At 39.5% G+C, this 23,767-nt stretch overlaps 1 protein-coding gene across 1 annotated transcript in view; it reads right to left on the minus strand.

Moving 5' to 3' along the window:
* Positions 1–23,767, minus strand: part of PIGL (phosphatidylinositol glycan anchor biosynthesis class L) — a 420,271-nt gene that overhangs the window by 120,675 nt on the left and 275,829 nt on the right. The window lies entirely within an intron of this gene.

The raw sequence follows: 23,767 nt of genomic DNA on the forward strand, positions 1-23,767 counted from the left end.
ATATTAAACCCTAAACCGCCGCACTCCCGCATCGCAAACACTAGTTAAATATTATTAACCCCTAATCTGCTGTCCCTAACATCGCCGCAACCTACATTAGTTATTAACCCCTAATCTGCTGCCCCCAACGTCGCCGCCACTATACTAAAGTTATAAACCCCTAAACCTAAGTCTAACCCTAACCCCCCTAACTTAAATATAATTAAAATAAATCTAAATAAAACTTACTATCATTACCTAAATAATTCCTATTTAAAACTAAATACTTACCTTTAAAATAAACCTTACAGACAAGTTTGTATTTATTTTACCTAGGTAGAATAGTTACTAAATAGTTATTAACTATTTACTAACTACCTAGCTAAAATAAATACAAATTTACCTGTAAAATAAAACCTAACCTGAGTTACACTAACACCTAACCTTACACTACAATTAAATAAATTACCTAAATTAAATTAAATTACCTAAATTACAAAAAACAAACAAACACTAAATTACACAAAATAAAAAAGACATTATCAGATATTTAAACTAATTATACCTAATCTAATAGCCCTATAAAAAATAAAAAGCCCCCCCCAAATGAAAAAATCCTAGCCTAAACTAAACTACCAATAGCCCTTAAAAGGGCCTTTTGCGGGGCATTGCTCCAAAGAAATGAGCTCTTTTACCTGTAAAAAATAAATACAAACAACCCCCAACAGTAAAACCCACCACCCACACAACCAACCCCCAAAATAAAATCCTAACTAAAAAAACCTAAGCTCCCCATTGCCCTGAAAAGGGCATTTGTATGGGCATTGTCCTTAATATGGCATTTGCAATTTTTCAAGTGCCCAAACCCTAATCTAAAAATAAAACCCAACCAATAAACCCTTAAAAAAACCTAACACTAACCCCTGAAGATCCACTTAAAGTTTTGAAGACCGGACATCCATCCTAAACGAAGCTGGGAGAAGTCCTCAACGAAGCCGGGAGAAGTCTTTATCCAAGCCGGCAGAAGTGGTCCTTTAGACGGGAAGAAGTCTTGATCCAGACTGCATCTTCTATCTTCATCCATCCGGAGCGGGTCCATCTTCAAGACATCTGGCGCGGAGCATCCTCTTCTGTTGACGGCTAACGACGAATGAAGGTTCCTTTTAATGACGTCATCCAAGATGGCATCCCTTGAATTCCGATTGGCTGATAGAATTCTATCAGCCAATCGGAATTAAAGGTGAAAAAATCCTATTGGCTGATTCAATCAGCCAATAGGATTGAGCTTCAATCCTATTGGCTGATCCAATCAGCCAATAGGATTTTTTCACCTTTAATTCTGATTGGCTGACAGAATTCTATCTTGGATGACGTAACTTAAAGGAACCTTAATTCGGGAAGAAGACTTTGATTGAAGAGGATGCTCTGTGCCGGATGTCTTGAAGATGGAGCTGCTCCGTGCCGGAAGGATGAAGATAGAAGATGCCGTCTGGATGAAGACTTCTGCCCGTCTGGAGGACCACTTTTGCCAACTTGGATGAAGACTTCTCCTGGCTTCGCTGAGGACTTCTTGCTGCTTGGATGAAGACTTCTCCCGGCTTCGTTGAGGATGGATGTCCGGTCTTCAAAACTGTAAGTGGATCTTCGGGGGTTAGTGTTAGGTTTTTTTAAGGGTTTATTGGGTGGGTTTTATTTTTAGATTAGGGTTTGGGCAATTGAAAAAGAGCTAAATGCCTTTTTAAGGGCAATGCCCATACAAATGCCCTTTTCAGGGCAATGGGGAGCTTAGTTTTTTTTAGTTAGGATTTTATTTGGGGGCTTGGTTGTGTGGGTGGTGGGTTTTACTGTTGGGGGGTTGTTTGTATTTTTTTTACAGGTAAAAGAGCTGATTTCTTTGGGGCAATACCCCGCGAAAGACCCTTTTAAGGGCTATTAGTTTAGTTTAGGCTAGGGTTTTATATTTTATTTTGGGGGGGCTTTTTTTATTTTAATAGGGCTATTAGATTAGGTGTAATTAGTTTAAATATCTGATAATTTCTTTTTTTATTTTGTGTAATTTAGTGGGGTATTTTTTTGTAATTTAGGTAATTGTATTTAAAGGGACAGTCAACCATAAAATTGTTATTGTTTTAAAAGATAGATAATCCCTTTATTACTCATTCCCCAGTTTTGCATAACAAACACAGTTATATTAATGTACTTTTTACCTTTGTGATTACCTTGTATCTAGGAACCTTCTTCCAGCCCCCTGATCACATGACTGTGACTGTTTATTATCTATTGTCTTAAATTTAGCATTGTATTGTGCTAGATCTTAAATAACTTTCTGTGCCTGAACACAGTGTTATCTATATAGCCCACGTGTACTTTCTGTCTCTTTGTGTTGAAAAGAGATTTAAAAAGAATGTGATAAGAGACAGCCCTCAAAGGCTTAGAAATTAGCATATGAGCCTACCTATGTTTAGTTTAAACTAAGAATACCAAGAGAAAAAAGCAAATTTGATGATAAAACATAATTTATGCTTACCTGATAAATTCCTTTCTTCTGTAGTGTGATCAGTCCACGGGTCATCATTACTTCTGGGATATTACTCCTCCCCAACAGGAAGTGCAAGAGGATTCACCCAGCAGAGCTGCATATAGCTCCTCCCCTCTACGTCACTCCCAGTCATTCGACCAAGGACCAATGAGAAAGGAAAAGCCAAGGGTGAAGTGGTGACTGGAGTATAAATTAAAAAATATTACCTGCCTTAAAAAACAGGGCGGGCCGTGGACTGATCACACTACAGAAGAAAGGAATTTATCAGGTAAGCATAAATTATGTTTTCTTCTGTTAAGTGTGATCAGTCCACGGGTCATCATTACTTCTGGGATACCAATACCAAAGAAAAAGTACACGGATGACGGGAGGGATAGGCAGGCTCTTTATACAGAAGGAACCACTGCCTGAAGAACCTTTCTCCCAAAAATAGCCTCCGATGAAGCAAAAGTGTCAAATTTGTAAAATTTGGAAAAAGTATGAAGCGAAGACCAAGTTGCAGCCTTGCAAATCTGTTCAACAGAGGCCTCATTCTTGAAGGCCCAAGTGGAAGCCACAGCTCTAGTAGAATGAGCTGTAATTCTTTCAGGAGGCTGCTGTCCAGCAGTCTCATAAGCTAAACGAATTATGCTACGAAGCCAAAAAGAAAGAGAGGTAGCGGAAGCTTTTTGACCTCTCCTCTGCCCAGAGTAAATGACAAACAGAGAAGACGTTTGTCGAAATTCCTTAGTTGCCTGTAAGTAAAATTTTAGAGCACGGACTACATCCAGGTTGTGCAGTAGACGTTCCTTCTTTGAAGAAGGATTTGGGCATAAAGAAGGAACAACAATCTCTTGATTGATATTCCTGTTAGTAACTACCTTAGGTAAGAACCCAGGTTTAGTACGCAGGACTACCTTATCCGAATGAAAAATCAAATAAGGAGAATCACAATGTAAGGCTGATAATTCAGAGACTCTTCGAGCCGAGGAAATAGCCATTAAAAATAGAACTTTCCAAGATAACAACTTTATATCAATGGAATGAAGGGGTTCAAACGGAACGCCCTGTAAAACATTAAGAACAAGGTTTAAACTCCATGGTGGAGCAACAGTTTTAAACACAGGCTTAATCCTGGCCAAAGCCTGACAAAAAGCCTGGACGTCAGGAACTTCTGACAGACGTTTGTGTAACAGAATGGACAGAGCTGAGATCTGTCCCTTTAATGAACTAGCAGATAAACCCTTTTCTAAACCTTCTTGTAGAAAAGACAATATCCTAGGAATCCTAACTTTACTCCAAGAGTAACCTTTGGATTCACACCAATATAGGTATTTACGCCATATCTTATGGTAAATCTTTCTGGTAACAGGTTTCCTAGCCTGTATTAAGGTATCAATAACTGACTCAGAAAACCCACGTCTTGATAAAATCAAGCGTTCAATTTCCAAGCAGTCAGCTTCAGAGAAGTTAGATTTTGATGTTTGAAGGGACCCTGTATCAGAAGGTCCTGTTTCAGAGGTAGAGACCAAGGTGGACAGGATGACATGTCCACCAGGTCTGCATACCAAGTCCTGCGTGGCCACGCAGGTGCTATTAGAATCACTGATGCTCTCTCTTGTTTGATTCTGGCAATCAATCGAGGAAGCAACGGGAAGGGTGGAAACACGTAAGCCATCCTGAAGTCCCAAGGTGCTGTCAGAGCATCTATCAGGACTGCTCCTGGATCCCTGGATCTGGACCCGTAACGAGGAAGCTTGGCGTTCTGTCGAGACGCCATGAGATCTATCTCTGGTTTGCCCCAACGTCGAAGTATTTGGGCAAAGACCTCCGGATGAAGTTCCCACTCCCCCGGATGAAAAGTCTGACGACTTAAGAAATCCGCCTCCCAGTTCTCCACTCCCGGGATGTGGATTGCTGACAGGTGGCACGAGTGAGACTCTGCCCAGCGAATTATCTTTGATACTTCCATCATTGCTAGGGAGCTTCTTGTCCCTCCCTGATGGTTGATGTAAGCTACAGTCGTGATGTTGTCCGACTGAAACCTGATGAACCCCCGAGTTGTCAACTGGGGCCAAGCCAGGAGGGCATTGAGAACTGCTCTCAATTCCAGAATGTTTATTGGCAGGAGACTCTCCTCCTGACTCCATTGTCCCTGAGCCTTCAGAGAATTCCAGACGGCACCCCAACCTAGAAGGCTGGCGTCTGTTGTTACAATTGTCCAGTCTGGTCTGCTGAATGGCATCCCCCTGGACAGATGTGGCCGAGAAAGCCACCATAGAAGAGAATTTCTGGTCTCTTAATCCAGATTCAGAGAAGGGGATAAGTCTGAGTAATCCCCATTCCACTGACTTAGCATGCACAGTTGCAGTGGTCTGAGGTGTAAGCGTGCAAAGGGTACTATGTCCATTGCCGCTACCATTAAGCCGATTACCTCCATGCATTGAGCCACTGACGGGTGTTGAATGGAATGAAGGGTGCGGCAAGCACTTTGAAGTCTTGTTAGCCTGTCCTCTGTCAGGTAAATCTTCATTTCTACAGAATCTATAAGAGTCCCCAGGAAGGGAACTCTTGTGAGTGGAACGAGTGAACTTTTCTTTTCGTTCACCTTCCATCCATGTGACCTTAGAAATGCCAGCACTAACTCTGTATGAGACTTGGCAGTTTGAAAGCTTGAAGCTTGTATCAGAATGTCGTCTAGGTATGGAGCTACCGAGATTCCCCGCGGTCTTAGTACCGCCAGAAGAGCACCCAGAACCTTTGTGAAGATTCTTGGAGCTGTAGCCAATCCGAATGGAAGAGCCACAAACTGGTAATGCCTGTCTAGGAAGGCAAACCTTAGGTACCGATAATGATCTTTGTGAATCGGTATGTGAAGGTAAGCATCTTTTAAATCTACAGTGGTCATGTACTGACCCTCTTGGATCATAGGTAAAATTGTCCGAATAGTCTCCATCTTGAACGATGGAACTCTTAGGAATTTGTTTAGGATCTTTAAGTCCAGGATTGGTCTGAAAGTTCCCTCTTTTTTGGGAACCACAAACAGATTCGAGTAAAACCCCTGTCCCTGTTCCGATCGTGGAACTGGATGGATTACTCCCATTAACAAGAGCTCTTGTACGCAGCGTAGAAACGCCTCTTTCTTTGTCTGAATTGTTGACAATCTTGACAGATGAAATCTCTCTCTTGGAGGAGAGTATTTGAAGTCCAGAAGGTATCCCTGAGATATTATCTCTAGCGCCCAGGGATCCTGAACATCTCTTGCCCAAGCCTGGGCGAAGAGAGAAAGTCTGCCCCCCACTAGATCCGATCCCGGATCGGGGGCCCTCAATTCATGCTGTTTTAGGGGCAGCAGCAGGTTTCCTAGTCTGCTTGCCCTTGTTCCAGGACTGGTTAGGTTTCCAGCCTTGTCTGTAGCGAGCAACAGCTCCTTCCTGTTTTGGTGCAGAGGAAGTTGATGCTGCTCCTGCTTTGAAATTACGAAAGGAACGAAAATTAGACTGTCTAGTCTTGGCTTTGGCTTTGTCCTGAGGCAGGGCATGACCTTTACCTCCTGTAATGTCAGCGATAATCTCTTTCAACCCGGGCCCGAATAAGGTCTGCCCTTTGAAAGGTATATTAAGCAATTTAGACTTAGAAGTAACATCAGCTGACCAGGATTTTAGCCACAGCGCCCTGCGTGCCTGAATGGCGAATCCTGAATTCTTCGCCGTAAGTTTAGTAAGATGTACTACGGCCTCCGAAATGAATGAATTAGCTAGTTTAAGGACTCTAAGCCTGTCCGTAATGTCGTCCAGAGTAGCTGAACCAATGTTCTCTTCCAGAGACTCAATCCAGAATGCCGCTGCAGCCGTGATCGGCGCAATGCATGCAAGGGGTTGCAATATAAAACCTTGTTGAACAAACATTTTCTTAAGGTAACCCTCTAACTTTTTATCCATTGGATCTGAAAAAGCACAGCTATCCTCCACCGGGATAGTGGTACGCTTAGCTAAGGTAGAAACTGCTCCCTCCACCTTAGGGACCGTTTGCTATAAGTCCCTTGTGGTGGCGTCTATTGGAAACATTTTTCTAAATATCGGAGGGGGTGAGAACGGCACACCGGGTCTATCCCACTCCTTAGTAACAATTTCAGTAAGTCTCTTAGGTATAGGAAAAACCTCAGTACTCGTCGGGTACCGCAAAATATTTATCCAACCTACACATTTTCTCTGGTATTGCAACTGTGTTACAATCATTCAGAGCCGCTAACACCTCCCCTAGTAATACACGGAGGTTTTCCAGTTTAAATTTAAAATTTGAAATATCTGAATCCAGTCTGTTTGGATCAGAACCGTCACCCACAGAATGAAGTTCTCCGTCCTCATGTTCTGCCACCTGTGACGCAGTGTCTGACATGGCCCTAATATTATCAGCGCACTCTGTTCTCACCCCAGAGTGATCACGCTTACCTCTTAGTTCTGGTAATTTAGCCAAAACCTCAGTCATAACAGTAGCCATATCCTGTAATGTGATTTGTAATGGCCGCCCAGATGTACTCGGCGCTACAATATCACGCACCTCCCTCTGAGCGGGAGATGTAGGTACTGACACGTGAGGCGAGTTAGTCGGCATAACTCTCCCCTCGTTGTTTGGTGAAATTTGTTCAATTTGTACAGATTGACTTTTATTTAAAGTAGCATCAATACAGTTAGTACATAAATTTCTATTGGGCTCCACTTTGGCATTGCAACAAATGACACAGGTATCATCCTCTGAATCAGACATGTTTAACACACTAGCAAATAAACTTGCAACTTGGAAATACAATTCAATTAGAATAATATTAAAACGTACTGTGCCTTTAAGAAGCACAGAAGATCTATGACAGTTGAAAATTAATAAATTGAAACAGTTATAGCCTCAATCCTTGTAAACAACACAACTTTAGCAAAGGTTTAATCCCATTAGCAAAGATAACAAATTCTGAAAGCAGGAAACAAATTACAGAATAAACGTTTTTTATCTCAGTCAAACTATAATTCTCACAGCTCTGCTGAGAGAAATTACCTCCCTCAAAATAAGTTTTGAAGACCCCTGAGCTCTGTAGAGATGAACCGGATCATGCAGGGAATACAATGAGTTGCTGACTGAAATATTTGATGCGTAGTAAAAGCGCCAAAAAACGGCCCCTCCCCCTCATACACAGCAGTGAGGGAGAACAGAAACTGTCAGAAAACAGATTAAGCAACTGCCAAGTGGAAAAATAGTGCCCAAACATTTATTCACTCAGTACCTCAGCAAATGAAAACGATTTTACATTCCAGCAAAAACGTTAAACATAATCTCTAGTTATTAAACAGCTTTATGTATTTCTTACAGTGTAATTCTAGTGAAATACCATTCCCCAGAATACTGAAGTGTAAAGTATACATACATGACATTATATCGGTATGGCAGGATTTTCTCATCAATTCCATTGTCAGAAAATAAAAACTGCTACATACCTCTATGCAGATTCATCTGCCCGCTGTCCCCTGATCTGAAGTTTACCTCTCCTCAGATGGCCGAGAAACAGCAATATGATCTTAACTACTCCGGCTAAAATCATAACAAAAACTCTGGTAGATTCTTCTTCAAACTCTGCCAGAGAGATAATAACACACTCCGGTGCTATTTTAAAATAACAAACTTTTGATTGAAGATATAAAACTAAGTATAATCACCATAGTCCTCTCACACATCCTATCTAGTCGTTGGGTGCAAGAGAATGACTGGGAGTGACGTAGAGGGGAGGAGCTATATGCAGCTCTGCTGGGTGAATCCTCTTGCACTTCCTGTTGGGGAGGAGTAATATCCCAGAAGTAATGATGACCCGTGGACTGATCACACTTAACAGAAGAAAAGTAAATTGGAAAGTCAATTAAAATTAAAAGACCTATCTGAATAATGAAAGTTTAATTTATACTTGACTGTCCCTTTAATTTATTTAATTGTAGTGTAAGGTTAGGTGTTAATGTAACTCAGGTTAGGTTTTATTTTACAGGTAAATTTGTATTTATTTTAGCTAGGTAGTTAGTAAATAAATACAAACTTGCCTGTGAAATAAAAATAAACCCTAAGATAGCTACAATGTAACTATTAGTTATATTGTAGCTAGCTTAGAGTTTATTTTACAGGTAAGTATTTAGTTTTAAATAGGAATTATTTAGGTATCGATAGTAAGTTTTATTTAGATTTATTTCAATTATATTTAAGTTAGGGGGTGTTAGGGTTAGACTTAGGTTTAGGGGTTAATACATTTAGTATAGTGGCGGCAGATTAGGGGTTAATAAATGTAGGTAGGTAGGTGGCGGCGATGCTAGTGGCGGCAGATTAGGGGTTAATAATATTTAACTAGTGCTTGTGATGCGGGACTGTGGCGGTTTAGAATTATTTTCAATTTAGACATAATTACAATTTACACTGAAAAGCCTAATACTTAAGAGAATAATTCTCTAACACTATTACTTTTGACATATATCCTACAGGTAAAAGTTGATATACCCTGAGTCTATATATGTTGAAGAGTAAGATAGCTAGTCATTTAGGACTTAAGTTACTTCTCCTAGGTAAGTTTACTATCTACTTATGAACTAAGGAAACTTATTGGTCCTTGGAGTGAACATATTCACAAATGTATTGTGTTAATGTATAATGAGATATCTGAGCCATATTGTCTATGAATCTTACCAATAATATTTCAGCATATCTGTTTACTCTGTTACATATTAATGTTGAACACATAAGCAATTTGTATTGTTTTACTGATGTGCGTGAAGCTTAAACACATCTGATATGATTCATTTGGTTATTGTAATAGGCACCCACGGCTCTCTTACTAATAGACATGGAGTATGCGTTCAATTGTAGTGTAGTATATTTAATTCAATTTTAGAATACAGACATAAGGAGCAGAGAATTAGTAATGAGTATCTTTCTGTCAAATAACGATGTTCAACAGTGTTAATGTATAATAGTGCTGATGCTAATTGTGTATATACTAGGATAGTGCTAATTAAGTTTTAACCAATCAACTTGAACTAAAGGGTTTTTAAGGTAACTAGGTTGTGCACGTCAATAGGCTATGATTACGGGTAACGCCCGAAACGTGTAAGCCAGTGTGCTACGCTATCCAGTATCTAATAGGAAATGACTGCTGTATATATATTTTTAAACAAGGCGAATAAAGGCTACGTTTTATACTATGCAAAAGGAGCGTGTTACTCTGTTTGATTTACTGAATCTTTGACCGGCATCTACACGCTCCTTCCTAGCTGTCGGGCAAGTACGGAGGCTGTAGTTGGAGGGCGTCTGACGTCATTTCCCCGTGTCCATTTCCACATTGGCGGAGCAACAGTGAAACACAGAGGCCCAGACCGGGAGACAAGGATCTCCATAATAGGTACTGTTGTAACTATACCTGAATGAATAATGTCTGGGTGTTTCAAGTAAGGGGTTTTGTTATATAGAGCTAACCACCTAGTCTACGTTTGAGCGTTAGAGGGAATGCATCCCATGGTGGTTAAGCGGATGTTTTAACTTGTACACTCCTTAGGCATCATATGCTTCACAAACACATGTTTGCTTCGGAAGAACATTGATAAGAGGCACGAGGGGACAGTATATACTGAACACTATTTACTACAGACTCTACAGCTTCTAAAAAGACTGACACTGTTTTTCATTGACTGTCATAAGGAACTTTATCACTGTTTCTATAATAAGTGGCACCTGCAATCCTGACTTAACCTGTTTTTCGATAGTTTGATAATACATATAAACCCTAAAAATGCTTATAAACAAATTTAAAATGTATTCATATGCTTTTTCGATTTTTAAGATAAATGTCCCGTGGATCGGAGGTGATCCTTCAAGTCTGATACTGGATACCTCTCTTATACATATATTTCAGCATATAGTCCCTTTTAGATCATTTGAACCACACACAAAAAAGAAACTGAAACTTACTGTGATGAATCAGCATTAATTAACACATCCAAATTTACTGTACAACAGGAAATGAAAGAAAACTGAAACACCTGTACAATGCACTTTACAATGTTTAAATATGTGTACTAAATATATAGTAAAAAAAATTTACAAAAACGTTAGCTCATACTGTTACTCAGGCTGATAGTAATTATGTAACAATGTGTTAATTATGTATCAAAAAGAAATGAGCAGTTCCTTAATGTAAATGTCAAGTTTGATGAATCATTGCCCGGTTTTTAAAAACCCTATTAAAAACAGGGGCACTTTCATTCATCAAACTTTACATTTCACTTTTATTTTTTAAATACTTACCTTTTAATCTTTAAAGCCGCTCCAGTGATTCCCCCTCCTGATGCTCGTCACTTCATACGTCAGCAATGGGGAATACGGCATCCTCCAATCACGGCTTCCCCCCCCAGGGTAATCATTGCCTGAGGCAACACCGTGATTGGAGGAAGCCGGATTCGTCATTGCTGACGTATGAAGAGGCTTGCGACGGGCGGGGGAAGTGCTGGAGCGGCTTTCAAGATTAAAAGGTAAAGGGTTTTTAAAAACCGGGCACTGATTCATCAAACTTGACATTTACTTTAACTACTAAAGAGTGACCAAGACAGCACTAGAGTACAGAAAAATAGCTACTGAGCCTATCTAGATATGCTTTTCAACAAAGGATATCAAGAGAATGAAGCAAATTAGATAGCAGAAGTAAATTATAAAGTTATTTAAAATTGCATGCCCTTTCTAAATCGTGAAAGACAAAATATGGGTTTCATGTCCCTTTAAGTGGTAAATTTCATAAAGACTTATCGGGAATTAATAGTACATGCATGTTCTTATCATGGCATATAATGTACATTATGTACATACATATAAGAATTTTAAAGAAAACACATATATTCAATTTTTTCATTTAACCCTTTTGGGGCTATCGTCTACAGTAAATACATCCAACGAGTTTCATGTTGGAGTAATGTTTTAGCCAAGTTTTATCCAAGTTTCCACCTCTTCTTTTAGGCTTTAAATGCTCAATTCCAATAATCCTCAGTCCTGAGTGATCTGAGTTATGGCACTCTCTAAAATGCCTTGCTACAGAACTGTCACAGTCTTTGTTTTTAATATCATTTCTGTGTTCACATACCCTCTCTTTCAGTTCTCTGCCAGTTTTACCGACGTAAAAGGTCGGACATGAGCATGGTAGAAGGTAAATGACACCAGTAGTTTTTTTTTTTTATAGGTCTTACTTGGATCAGTACAGAAAGTGTTGGTTTTCACAATAATACAACAGTAAGTACATTTACCACAAGGGTGACAACCAACCCTCTCCTGCCTCTGTGTTAACCAATTCTGTGCTGGTTTACTTCTTTTGAAGTTAAATAATAAAAGAGGGATAACAAATAAGTTCTCTATTCAATACCCATATAAAAAATTAGTACAAAATAGAATATTAGTTCAGAAAATACTGACCATATAAATAAGGGGTTATAACACCCAAAGGTAATTATGTATAAATGGGGGGTGATCACTGTCCAGTAAATAACTGTAAAATGTAAAGAGAGAAAATAGGACATTAACAGAGCGCTCAAAAAAGAGGGCAGAAAGGACAATGAAGGCTGTCCAGGGCAGGTATGTATTTAAAACTTAACATTTAATAGTAGTAATAAAATAGACTACTAGTGTAGTAATAAATAAGACTTAGATTAAAAACAGAAGGTAAGGAGAGCTAACATATCCATGTAGTGTAACCAATATAGATAATGTTATTACTACTATTAAATGTTAAGTTTTAAATACATACCTGCCCTGGACAGCCTTCATTGTCCTTTCTGCCCTCTTTTTTGAGCGCTCTGTTAATGTCCTACTTTCTCTCTTTACATTTTACAGTTACTTCTTTTGAACTCTGAGCGCACCAACTTATCCTTTAAGCTGGGTGCTCTCTTTGCTGTCATTAATGGAGTTTAAGACACAAGATCTTTTAGTGTTTTATCAGCTAACAAAATGTTCCAATGTTTATGCATAATTGACTTTGTTCCAGTGACTATTATACAGAGTAATTAGTCTAGTCTGCTCTTGATCAGTACTTAATTCCTTATTTTTAAAAAGCAATTCTTGTCTTTTTGTTACACTAGCTCTCCGCCAGGTTCTCCTAATTTGTCGCTTGGAGTAGCCTTTATCTCTAAACCACTTTTGCAAGGACATTTGTTCACATACTCATGTATATGTTTTTTATGTATTTTATCATTGGGGTGTATTTTAAGGGACAGTCTAGTCAAAATTAAACTTTCATTATTCAGATAGGACTTGTAATTTTTCAAGTGGGTCATATAGATAACACTGTGTTAATGCACATGGAGTTATTTAAGAGTTAGCACAAGACAATACTAAATGCAAGTCAATAGATAATAAACAGTCACAGTCATGTGATCAGGGGGCTGGAAGAAGGTTCTTAGATACAAGGTAATCACAGAGGTAACAAGTATATTAATATAACTGTGTTGGCTATGCAAAACTGGGGAATGGGTAATAAAGGGATTATCTATATTTTAAAACAATAAAAATTTGATTGTAGACTGTCCCTTTAAAGGGACACTGAACCCAGTTTTTTTCTTTCATGATTCAGATAGAGCATGGTTTTTTAAGCAACTTTCTAATTTACTCCTATTATCAAAACTTTTTCATTCTCTCTGTATCTTTATTTGAAATGCAAGAATGTAAGTTTAGATGCTGGCCCAACCTGGGTTGTTCTTGCTAATTGGTGGATAAATTCATCCACCAATGAAAATTGCTGTCCAGAGTACAGAACCAAAATAAAAGCTTAGATGCCTACTTTTTCAAATAAAGATACCAAAAGAATTAGGATAAATTGATAATAGGAGTAAATTAGAAAATTGCTTAAAATTGCATGCTTTATCCAAATCGCAAATTAAAAAATTTGGGTTGTGTCCCTTTAAGTATGCTTAGCGGACAGATGCATTAAAATCTTTTTCTGTACTCTAGTGCAGTCTTGGTCACTCTTTAGTAGTTAAGGATTTGTTAACTGCTCTTTTCTTTTTTCTTTTTGATACTAATTACATAGACTTTCCTTATTTATTTTGTCCCCTTTTCCTGCTGTACAACTCCTGTTAGCAGTGGAGGTGTATTGTTTGCTAATTAGCCTCAGCAGAAAAGGAAGGAAGGAATCTTCAGTTACTAAATGTTTATATGTATTTGCTTTGGTACAAAAACGTATTAATATATTGCCCTGTAAAAATAACTCAGATGGTTGATGGTTGCAGATGATAAAGTATAAAAAAATAGGAAAATGTCTCTTTCTTTTCTGTTTCTCTGTGAGAATGTTGAATTTGAATTGAGGAATTATAACTTTTGATACTTTATATAAATTGTTTTGTTCCTTTCTTAGCCAGTACAGTATAAATCAAACACTCCATAGTTACGGATACACGATTTCATTACCACTCACTTGCACACAGTATATACTTTAAAGTCATTTTTTTCCTTAAAGCCTTCAAATGCATTTTGAATATGCCTGCAGTGTCATTACAATAACTAATTTCAATTTTGCCACAAGAGGGCGTATTATCATGGGTTATGTTCATATACAACCTGCATGTAGTAAAGCATTTGCTATCAACATTTATAGGTTGTTTAGGTGCCATCATATATGACCCAATTGTCAAGAAGCTACCCTCTGCTACTCTTAAAGGGATATGAAACCCACATTTTTTTCTTTCATGATTCAGATAGAGCTACAATTAGCCATCATGTGTTGAACCAAAAATGGCCTGGCTCTTAAGCTTACATTCCTGCTTTTTAAATAAAGATACTGAGAGAACAAAGAAAAACTGATAATGTGAGTAAATTAGAAAGATGTTTAAAATTGCATGCTCTATCTGAACCATCAAAGAAAAAAATTGGGTTTCATATCCCTTTAATGAGCTTAAAGGGACAGTCTACACCAAAATTTTTCTTATTTAAAAAGATAGATAATCCGTTTATTACCCAATCCCCGTTTTTGCATAACCAACACAGTTATATTAATATACTTTTTACCTCTGTGATTACCTTGTATCTAAGCCTTTGCAGACAGCCTCCTTATCTAAGTGCCTTTGATAGACATGCAGTGTAGTCAATCAGTGAAGACTCCTAAATAACTTCACGGGAGTGAGCACAATGTTATCTATATGACACATGTGAACTAGCACAGTCTAACTATTAAAAAACTTTCAAAATGCTCTGAGCTAGGAGGCGGTTTTCAACTGTTTGGAAATCAGTTTGAGCCTAGCTAAGTTTAGCTTTTAAAAAATACCACCAAGGGAACAAAGCAAATTTGATGATAAAAGTAAATTGGAAAGTTGTTTAAAATTGCATGCCCTATCGGAATCATGAAAGTTTAGTTTTGACTTTACTGTCCCTTTAACCCCTTAATGACTGAGGACGTACGACATACGTCCTCAAAAAAAATACAGTTAATGCCTAAGGACGTACGGCGTACGTCGTCGGTATTGGAAATCGGTGGAAGCGATCCTGACCGCTTCCAGCCACTTTCCGGTTATTGCAGTGATGCCTCGATATCGAGGCATCCTGCAATAACACTTTTTCCCCATCCGATGCAGAGAGAGCCACTCTGTGGCCCTCTCTGCACCGGCCATCGATGGCCGCAATCGTTGGTGGGTGGGAGCTGATGTGGGAGGCGGGTGGGCAGCCATTGATGGTTTGTTGCAGCAAGAGGGGGGCGGGATCGGGGGCGGGATCGGGGGCACCGGGGGCGCGCACGGACACGCGAGCGTGCACGGGGGTGGCGGGCTGGCGCGTGCACGGGGAGGTAGAGGGTGGGAACCGCTATACTAACCAAAATTGTAGTCTCAAAAGTGGGATATATAAAAAAACAACAACAAAAGCATACCTATTATTTTAGTACTGGCATACTTTCTGCCAGTAATTAAAATGGCGGGACAATTGTGGGGTGGGGGAGGAAAGAGAGCTATTTGGGAGGGATCAGAGGGTGTGATGTGTCAGGTGGGAGGCTGATCTCTACACTAAAGCTAAAATTAACCCTGCAAGCTCCCTACAAGCTACCTAATTAACCGCTTCACTGCTAGCCATAATACACGTGTGATGCGCAGCGGCATTTAGCAGCCTTCTAATTACCAAAAAGCAACGCCAAAGCCATATATGTCTGCTATTTCAGAACAAAGGAGATCCCAGAGAAGCATTTACAACCATTTGTGCCATAATTGCACAAGTTGTTTGTAAATAATTTCAGTGAGAAACCTAAAATTGTGAAAAATGTAAAGTTTTTTTTAATTTGATCGTATTTGGCGGTAAAATGGTGGCATGAAATATACAAAAATGGGCCTAGATCAATACTTCGGGTTGTCTACTATACTACACTAAAGCTAAAATTAACCCTACAAGCTCCATACATGCGCCCTAATTAACCCCTTCACTGCTGGTCATAATACACGTCTGGTGGGCAGTGTCATTTAGCGGTCTTCTAATTACCAAAAAGTAACGCCAAAGCCATATATGTCTGCTATTTCTGAACAAATGGGATCCCAGAGAAGCATTTACAACCATTTATGCTATAATTGCACAAGTTGTTTGTAAATAAATTCAGTGAGAAACCTAAAGTTTGTGAAAAAAAATTGTGAAAAAGTAAACAATTTTTTTTATTTGATCGCATTTGGCGGTGAAATGGTGGCATGAAATATAACAAAATGGGCCGAGATCAATACTTTGGGATGTCTTCTAAAAAAAATATATATATATACATGTCAATGGATATTCAGGGATTCCTGAAAGATATCAGTGTCCCAATGTAACTAGCGCTAATTTTGAAAAAAGTGGTTTGGAAATAGCAAAGTGCTACATGTATTTATTGCCCTATAACTTGCAAAAAAAGCAAAGAACATGTAAACATTGGGTATTTCTAAACTCAGGACAAAATTTAGAAATTATTTAGCATGGGTGTTTTTTGGTGGTTGTAGATGTGTAACAGCTTCTGGGGGTCAAAGATAGTTATGATGAAAATAATGGTATCTTTAGAAAGTCCATTTAATGGCGAGAAAAACGGTATATAATATGTGTGGGTACAGTAAATGAGTAAGAGGAAAATTACAGCTAAACACAAACACCGCAGAAATGTAAAAATAGCCTTGGTCCCAAACGTACAGAAAATGGAAAAGTGCTGTGGTTCTTAAGGGGTTAAAGGAATATTCCATTTAAAATTTTAATGCACATAGATGAATTACATCTTTGAATAGAAATATATTTACATTATACATGTATTGGCAAAAATGCTTCCAGTAAAAATTATCACTGTTTTAGTATTAACTTTTTTTAAATACTGCAGCTGCTCAGAGTGCCAGTGGGGCTTTATCCTGTCAGCCATTAACAAATTGAGCCGTTACTGAATGGTACAAGCACCTTAGGCTCTCTGAGCAAGTCCTCTATTTAAAATGCTGGTGCACAGTGCATACTTAAATACAGTTTTGAAATAGCTATAACTTTTAAAAGAAGCATTTTTGCTATCACATGTTTATTACAAAAATAATTCTATTCAAAAGTGAAATGCATCCATGTGGATTCCATTTTTGGCTGGAATATCCCTTTAACTATTGGGAAACATAGCTGACATGGTTCTTATCATTTTGAATACAAAATGTTTACATAAAAAAAAAAAAAAAAAAATAGCACCACTGTTGTAGTTATCATAATTAGTTTAGAAATTACAATGTAAATCACATCCTTTATTACACATAACACCAAAAAGAAAAAGAAACACTTAAAGGGACATTAATCTCAACATTTACTCACGATTCAGATAGAGAATACAATTTTAAACAACTTTCCAATTTACTTCTATTATCTAATTTGCACTTTCTTTAGCTATCCTTTGTTGAATAAATAGGCACATGGGTCAGCTAATCACACGAGACATCTATGTGCAACCACCAGCAGCTACTGAGCCTATCTAGATATGCTTTTCAGGAACGAATATTAAGAAAATTAAGATAATAGAAGTAAATTAGAAACCTGTTTAAAATTGTATTTTCTATCTGAATCATAAAAGAAAAATTTGGGGTTTAATGTCCCTTTAAGTCTAAAAATCTAAAATACACAAACAACTGACATCCACAATCATAGTAGGTAAGGATTGTATAAAGGAACACAACATATCATGCACCACATGAATAGAAATAAATGTATCTTAAGCATAACCTCGTACATGGTATATACATGAATGTTTGTGTGTTAAAGGTGTTTTCTGGGCATTTTGTTGCACATTGACATGAGGTAAAACCTCATGCTGGTTACATTTCATAAACCAAATAATGAAACATGAAAGCTAGCACTTTCCTTTAACCCCTTTGAGTGCTAACGACGGCTTTGAGCTGTCGCAGAGTTTCCCACTCTGGTGCTAACGACGGCTCAGAGCCCTGCATAGTGACAGGCATCGCCGTGGGGCTTCACGTTTTACGCGGTGACGTTAAGCGCAATGACGTGATGACGTCACCGTGCCACTTTATTAAAAATTTACAATACAAAGTATAGGGAAAGGGGGCATGCTGCTTAGAAGCCTGTATCTCAGGCATCTAAGCAGCTACAGACCCCCAAGACCCACCATTGGAAAGGTAATCGCCTAACCTTTCCCCAGTCTTGGGGAGCTGAAAAAAAATAAAATACAAAAGTTAAAAAAATTAAAATAAAAAAAAAAAAAAGTTAAATTAGCTTAGCACCCAGGTGGGAAAGTGCTTAGCACTCAAAGGGTTAAAGTATGTATTGATTACAATGCATCATATACTGTAGATTTCCAATTTATTAACACAAGTCTTTTAAAAAAACAAAAACTAAATTTATGCTTACCTGATAAATTTATTTCTCTTGTGGTGTATCCAGTCCACGGGTTCATCCATTACTTGTGGGATATTCTCCTTCCCAACAGGAAGCTGCAAGAGGACAACCACAAAAGAGCTGTCTATATAGCTCCTCCCCTAACTGCCACCCCCAGTCATTCGATCGAAGACAAGCAAGAAAAAAGGAGCAACTATAGGGTGCAGTGGTGACTGTAGTTTAAAAATAAAAAACACCTGCCTTAAAATGACAGGGCGGGCCTTGGACTGGATACACCACAAGAGAAATAAATTTATCAGGTAAGCATAAATCATAATTTATGCTTACCTGATAAATTTATTTCTCTTGTAGTGTGTTCAGTCCACGGGTCATCCATTACTTATGGGATATATTCTCCTCCCCAACAGGAAGTTGCAAGAGGATCACCCAAGCAGAGCTGCTATAAAGCTCCTCCCCTCACATGTCATATCCAGTCATTCGACCGAAACAAGACGAGAAAGGAAAAACTATAGGGTGCAGTGGTGACTGGAGTTTTAATTAAAATTTAGAACTGCCTAAAAAAGACAGGGCGGGCCGTGGACTGAACACACTACAAGAGAAATAAATTTATCAGGTAAGCATAAATTATGTTTTCTCTTGTTAAGTGTGTTCAGTCCACGGGTCATCCATTACTTATGGGATACCAATACCAAAGCTAAAGTACACGGATGATGGGGGGGACAAGGCAGGAACATTAAACAGAAGGAACCACTGCCTGTAGAACCTTTCTCCCAAAACCAGCCTCCGAAGAAGCAAAAGTGTCAAATTTGTAAAATTTTGAAAAGGTATGAAGTGAAGACCAAGTTGCAGCCTTGCAAATCTGTTCAACAGAGGCCTCATTCTTAAAGGCCCAGGTGGAAGCCACAGCTCTAGTGGAATGAGCTGTAATTCTTTCAGGAGGCTGCTGTCCAGCAGTCTCATAGGCTAAACGTATTATGCTACGAAGCCAAAAAGAGAGAGAGGTGGCCGAAGCCTTTTGACCTCTCCTCTGACCAGAATAAACGACAAACAGAGAAGAAGTTTGCCGAAAATCTTTAGTTGCCTGTAAGTAGAACTTCAGGGCACGGACTACGTCCAGATTATGCAAAAGACGTTCCTTCTTTGAAGAAGGATTAGGACATAATGAAGGCACAACAATCTCTTGATTGATATTCCTGTTAGAAACAACCTTAGGTAAAAACCCAGGTTTAGTACGCAGAACTACCTTGTCTGAATGAAAAATCAGATAAGGAGAATCGCAATGTAAGGCAGATAACTGAGAGACTCTTCGAGCCAAGGAAATAGCCATCAAAAACAGAACTTTCCAAGATAAAAGCTTAATATCAATGGAATGAAGGGGTTCAAACGGAACACCCTGAAGAACTTTAAGAACCAAGTTTAAGCTCCACGGAGGAGCAACAGTTTTAATTCAGTTATAGCCAACAATTTAAACAGTAAATGTATGAATTTAGCAGAGGATTGCACCCACTAGCAAACGGATGATTAACCCCTCAATACCCAAAAATGGATAATCAATTTAAGAATTAACGCTTTTATCACAGTCAAACACACTGTCACAGGTCTGCTGTGACTGATTACCTCCCTCAAAAATTAATTTTGAAGACCCCTGAGCTCTCTGGAGACGTCCTGGATCAAGGAGGAAGAAGCAGGAAGACTGTGCAAGAATTTTAACTGTGCAACAAGGCGCTAGAAAAGGCCCCTCCCACTCATATTACAACAGTGGGAGACCTGTTACAACGGTTTCTATGCAGAAATATACGTTAGCCATATGGAAAAAAATCATGCCCAAAAAGATTTATCACCAAAGTACCTCACAAAACGAATAACATGCCAGTAAACATTTTTTTAAAAACAACTTTTCAGTGTTATGCAAAGTTATCACTAAGCCTGCTACCAGTCGCTTCTACTGCAGTTAAGGCTCATACATTTATTTCAGTATTAACAGTATTTTCTCAGTCAAATTCTAGTCCCTAGAAAATAACTCAACTGTGCATACATTTATCAGCCTGATACCAGTCGCTACTACTGCATTAAAGGCTGTACTTACATCATATGGGCAACAGCAGTGTTTTCTTAGTCAATTCCATTCCTAGAAAATATTACTGCACATACCTCATTTGCGGGGGACCCCGCATGCTATTCCCTTTTCTGAAGTTACCCCACTCCTCAGAATGTGCGAGAACAGCCAGTGGATCTTAGTTACGTCTGATAAGATCATAGAAAACGCAGGCAGATTCTTCTTCTAAATACTGCCTGAGAGAAAAAAACAGCACACTCCGGTGCCATTTTAAAATAATAAACTTTTGATTGAAGAATAATTAGGTAAAAAACTCCTATCTCCTCTCGCGACCTCCTTCTTTGTTGAGACTTGCAAGAGAATGACTGGATATGACATGTGAGGGGAGGAGCTATATAGCAGCTCTGCTTGGGTGATCCTCTTGCAACTTCCTGTTGGGGAGGAGAATATATCCCATAAGTAATGGATGACCCGTGGACTGAACACACTTAACAAGAGAAATTTTGTTTTCTCTTGTAAAGGTGTATCCAGTCCACGGGTTCATCCATTACTTGTGGGATACCAATACCAAAGCTTTAGGACACAGATGAAGGGAGGGACAAGGCAGGAACTTAAACGGAGGGCACCACTGCCTGTAAGACCTTTCTCCCAAAAATAGCCCCCGAAGAAGCAAAAGTATCGAATTTGTAGAATTTAGAAAAAGTATGAAGCGAAGACCAAGTCGCCGCCTTACAAATCTGTTCAACAGAGGCCTCATTTTTAAAAGCCCATGTGGAAGCCACCGCTCTAGTGGAATGAGCTGTAATTCTTTCAGGAGGCTGCTGGCCAGCAGTCTCATAAGCTAAGCGGATTATGCTTCTTAGCCAAAAAGAAAGAGAAGTTGCCGAAGCCTTTTGGCCTCTCCTCTGTCCAGAGTAAACAACAAACAAAGCAGATGTTTGACAAAAATCCTTCGTAGCTTGTAGATAAAACTTTAAAGCACGAACCACATCAAGATTATGTAAAAGACGTTCCTTCTTTGAGGAAGGATTAGGACATAATGAAGGAACAACAATCTCCTGATTGATATTCTTATTAGATACTACCTTAGGAAGAAACCCAGGTTTGGTACGCAAAACTACCTTATCTGCATGGAAAATCAGATAAGGGGAATCACACTGTAAAGCAGATAACTCCGAAACTCTTTGAGCCAAGGAGATAGCTACTAAAAACAGAACTTTCCAAGATAAAAGTTTAATATCTATGGAAAGCAAAGGTTCAAACGGAACCCCTTGAAGAACTTTAAGAACTAAATTTAAACTCCATGGCGGAGCAACAGGTTTAAACACAGGCTTGATTCTAACTAAAGCCTGACAAAACGCCTGAACGTCTGGAACCTCAGCCAGACGTTTGTGCAAAAGAATAGACAGAGCAGAAATCTGTCCCTTTAAGGAACTAGCAGACAATCCTTTCTCCAATCCCTCTTGGAGAAAGGATAAGATTCTAGGAATCCTGACTTTACTCCATGAGTAACCCTTGGATTAACACCAATGAAGATATTTACACCATATCTTATGATAGATTTTCCTGGTGACAGGCTTTCGAGCCTGAATTAAGGTATCAATGACCGACTCGGAAAAACTACGCTTTGATAAAATCAAGCGTTCAATCTCCAAGCAGTCAGACGCAGAGAAATTAGATTTGGATGTTTGAAAGGACCTTGAAGTAGATGGTCCTGCCTTAGCAGCAGAGTCCATGGTGGAAAGGATGACATGTCCACCAGATCTGCATACCAAGTCCTGCGTGGCCACGCAGGAGCTATCAAAATCACAGAAGCTCTCTCCTGCTTGATCTTGGCAATCAGACGAGGGAGCAGAGGAAACGGTGCAAACACATAAGCCAGACTGAAGGACCAGGGCACTGCTAGAGCATCTATCAGCGTTGCCTTGGGATCCCTGGACCTGGACCCGTAACAAGGAAGCTTGGTGTTCTGACGAGACGCCATGAGATCCAGTTCTGGTTTGCCCCATAGTTGAACCAACTGGGCAAATACCTCCGGATGGAGCTCCCACTCCCCCGGATGAAAAGTCTGCCGACTTAGGAAATCCGCCTCCCAGTTCTCTACTCCTGGGATATGGATAGCTGATAGATGGCAAGAGTGAACCTCTGCCCATAGAATTATCTTTGAACCCTTCAACATTGCCAGGGGGCTCCTTGTACCCCCCTGATGGTTGATATAGGCTACAGTCGTGATGTTGTCCGACTGAAATCTGATGAACCTGACCGCAGCTAGCTGAGGCCAAGCCTGAAGAGCATTGAATATCACTCTTAGTTCCAGAATGTTTATCGGAAGGAGGGCTTCCTCCTGAGTCCATGAACCCTGAGCCTTCAGGGAGTTCCAGACTGCGCCCCAGCCCAGAAGGCTGGCATCTGTCGTCACTATAGTCCATTCTGGCCTGCGGAAACTCATTCCCCTGGATAGATGGACCCGAGATAGCCACCAGAGAAGAGAATCCCTGGTCTCTTGATCCAGATTTAGCAGAGGGGACAAATCTGTGTAATCCCCATTCCACTGATTGAGCATGCAAAGTTTCAGTGGTCTGAGATATAGGCGGGCAAACGGAACTATGTCCATTGCCGCTACCATTAGGCCGATTACTTCCATACACTGAGCCACTGACGGCTGAAAAGTGGAATAAAGAGCATGGCAGGAAGTTAGAAGCTTTGACAACCTGACCTCTGTCAGAAAAATCTTCATTTCTACTGAATCTATCAGAGTTCCTAGGAAGGAAACTCTTGTGAGAGGGGAGAGAGAACTCTTTCCTTCGTTCACCTTCCACCCGTGAGACCTCAGGAATGCCAGAACAATGTCCGTATGGGACTTGGCGATTTGAAAATTCGACGCCTGTATCAGAATGTCGTCTAGGTAAGGAGCCACTGCTATGCCTCGTGGCCTTAGAACCACCAGTAGGGACCCTAGAACCTTCGTAAAGATTCTTGGTGCCGTGGCTAACCCGAAGGGAAGAGCCACAAACTGGTAATGCCTGTCTAGGAAGGCAGGAAACTAAAACCTTTTTGTATAAAGATTTTCTTAAGGAAACCCTCTAATTTTTTATCCATTGAATCTAGGAAAGCACAACTGTCCTCGACGGGGATAGTTGTATGCTTAGCTAGGGTAGAGACTGCTCCCTCCACCTTAGGGACCGTCTGCCACGAGTCCCGTGTAGCGGCATCTATGGGAAACATCTTTTTAAAAGCAGGAGGGGGAGATAAAGGTACACCTGGTCTATCCCATTCCTTCGTAATAATTTCTGAAAACCTCTTAGGGATTGGAAAAACATCAGTGTAAACAGGCACTGCAAAGTATTTGT

The sequence above is a fragment of the Bombina bombina genome, chromosome 3, assembly GCF_027579735.1.
Source record: "Bombina bombina isolate aBomBom1 chromosome 3, aBomBom1.pri, whole genome shotgun sequence".
NCBI classification, from domain to species: domain Eukaryota; kingdom Metazoa; phylum Chordata; class Amphibia; order Anura; family Bombinatoridae; genus Bombina; species Bombina bombina.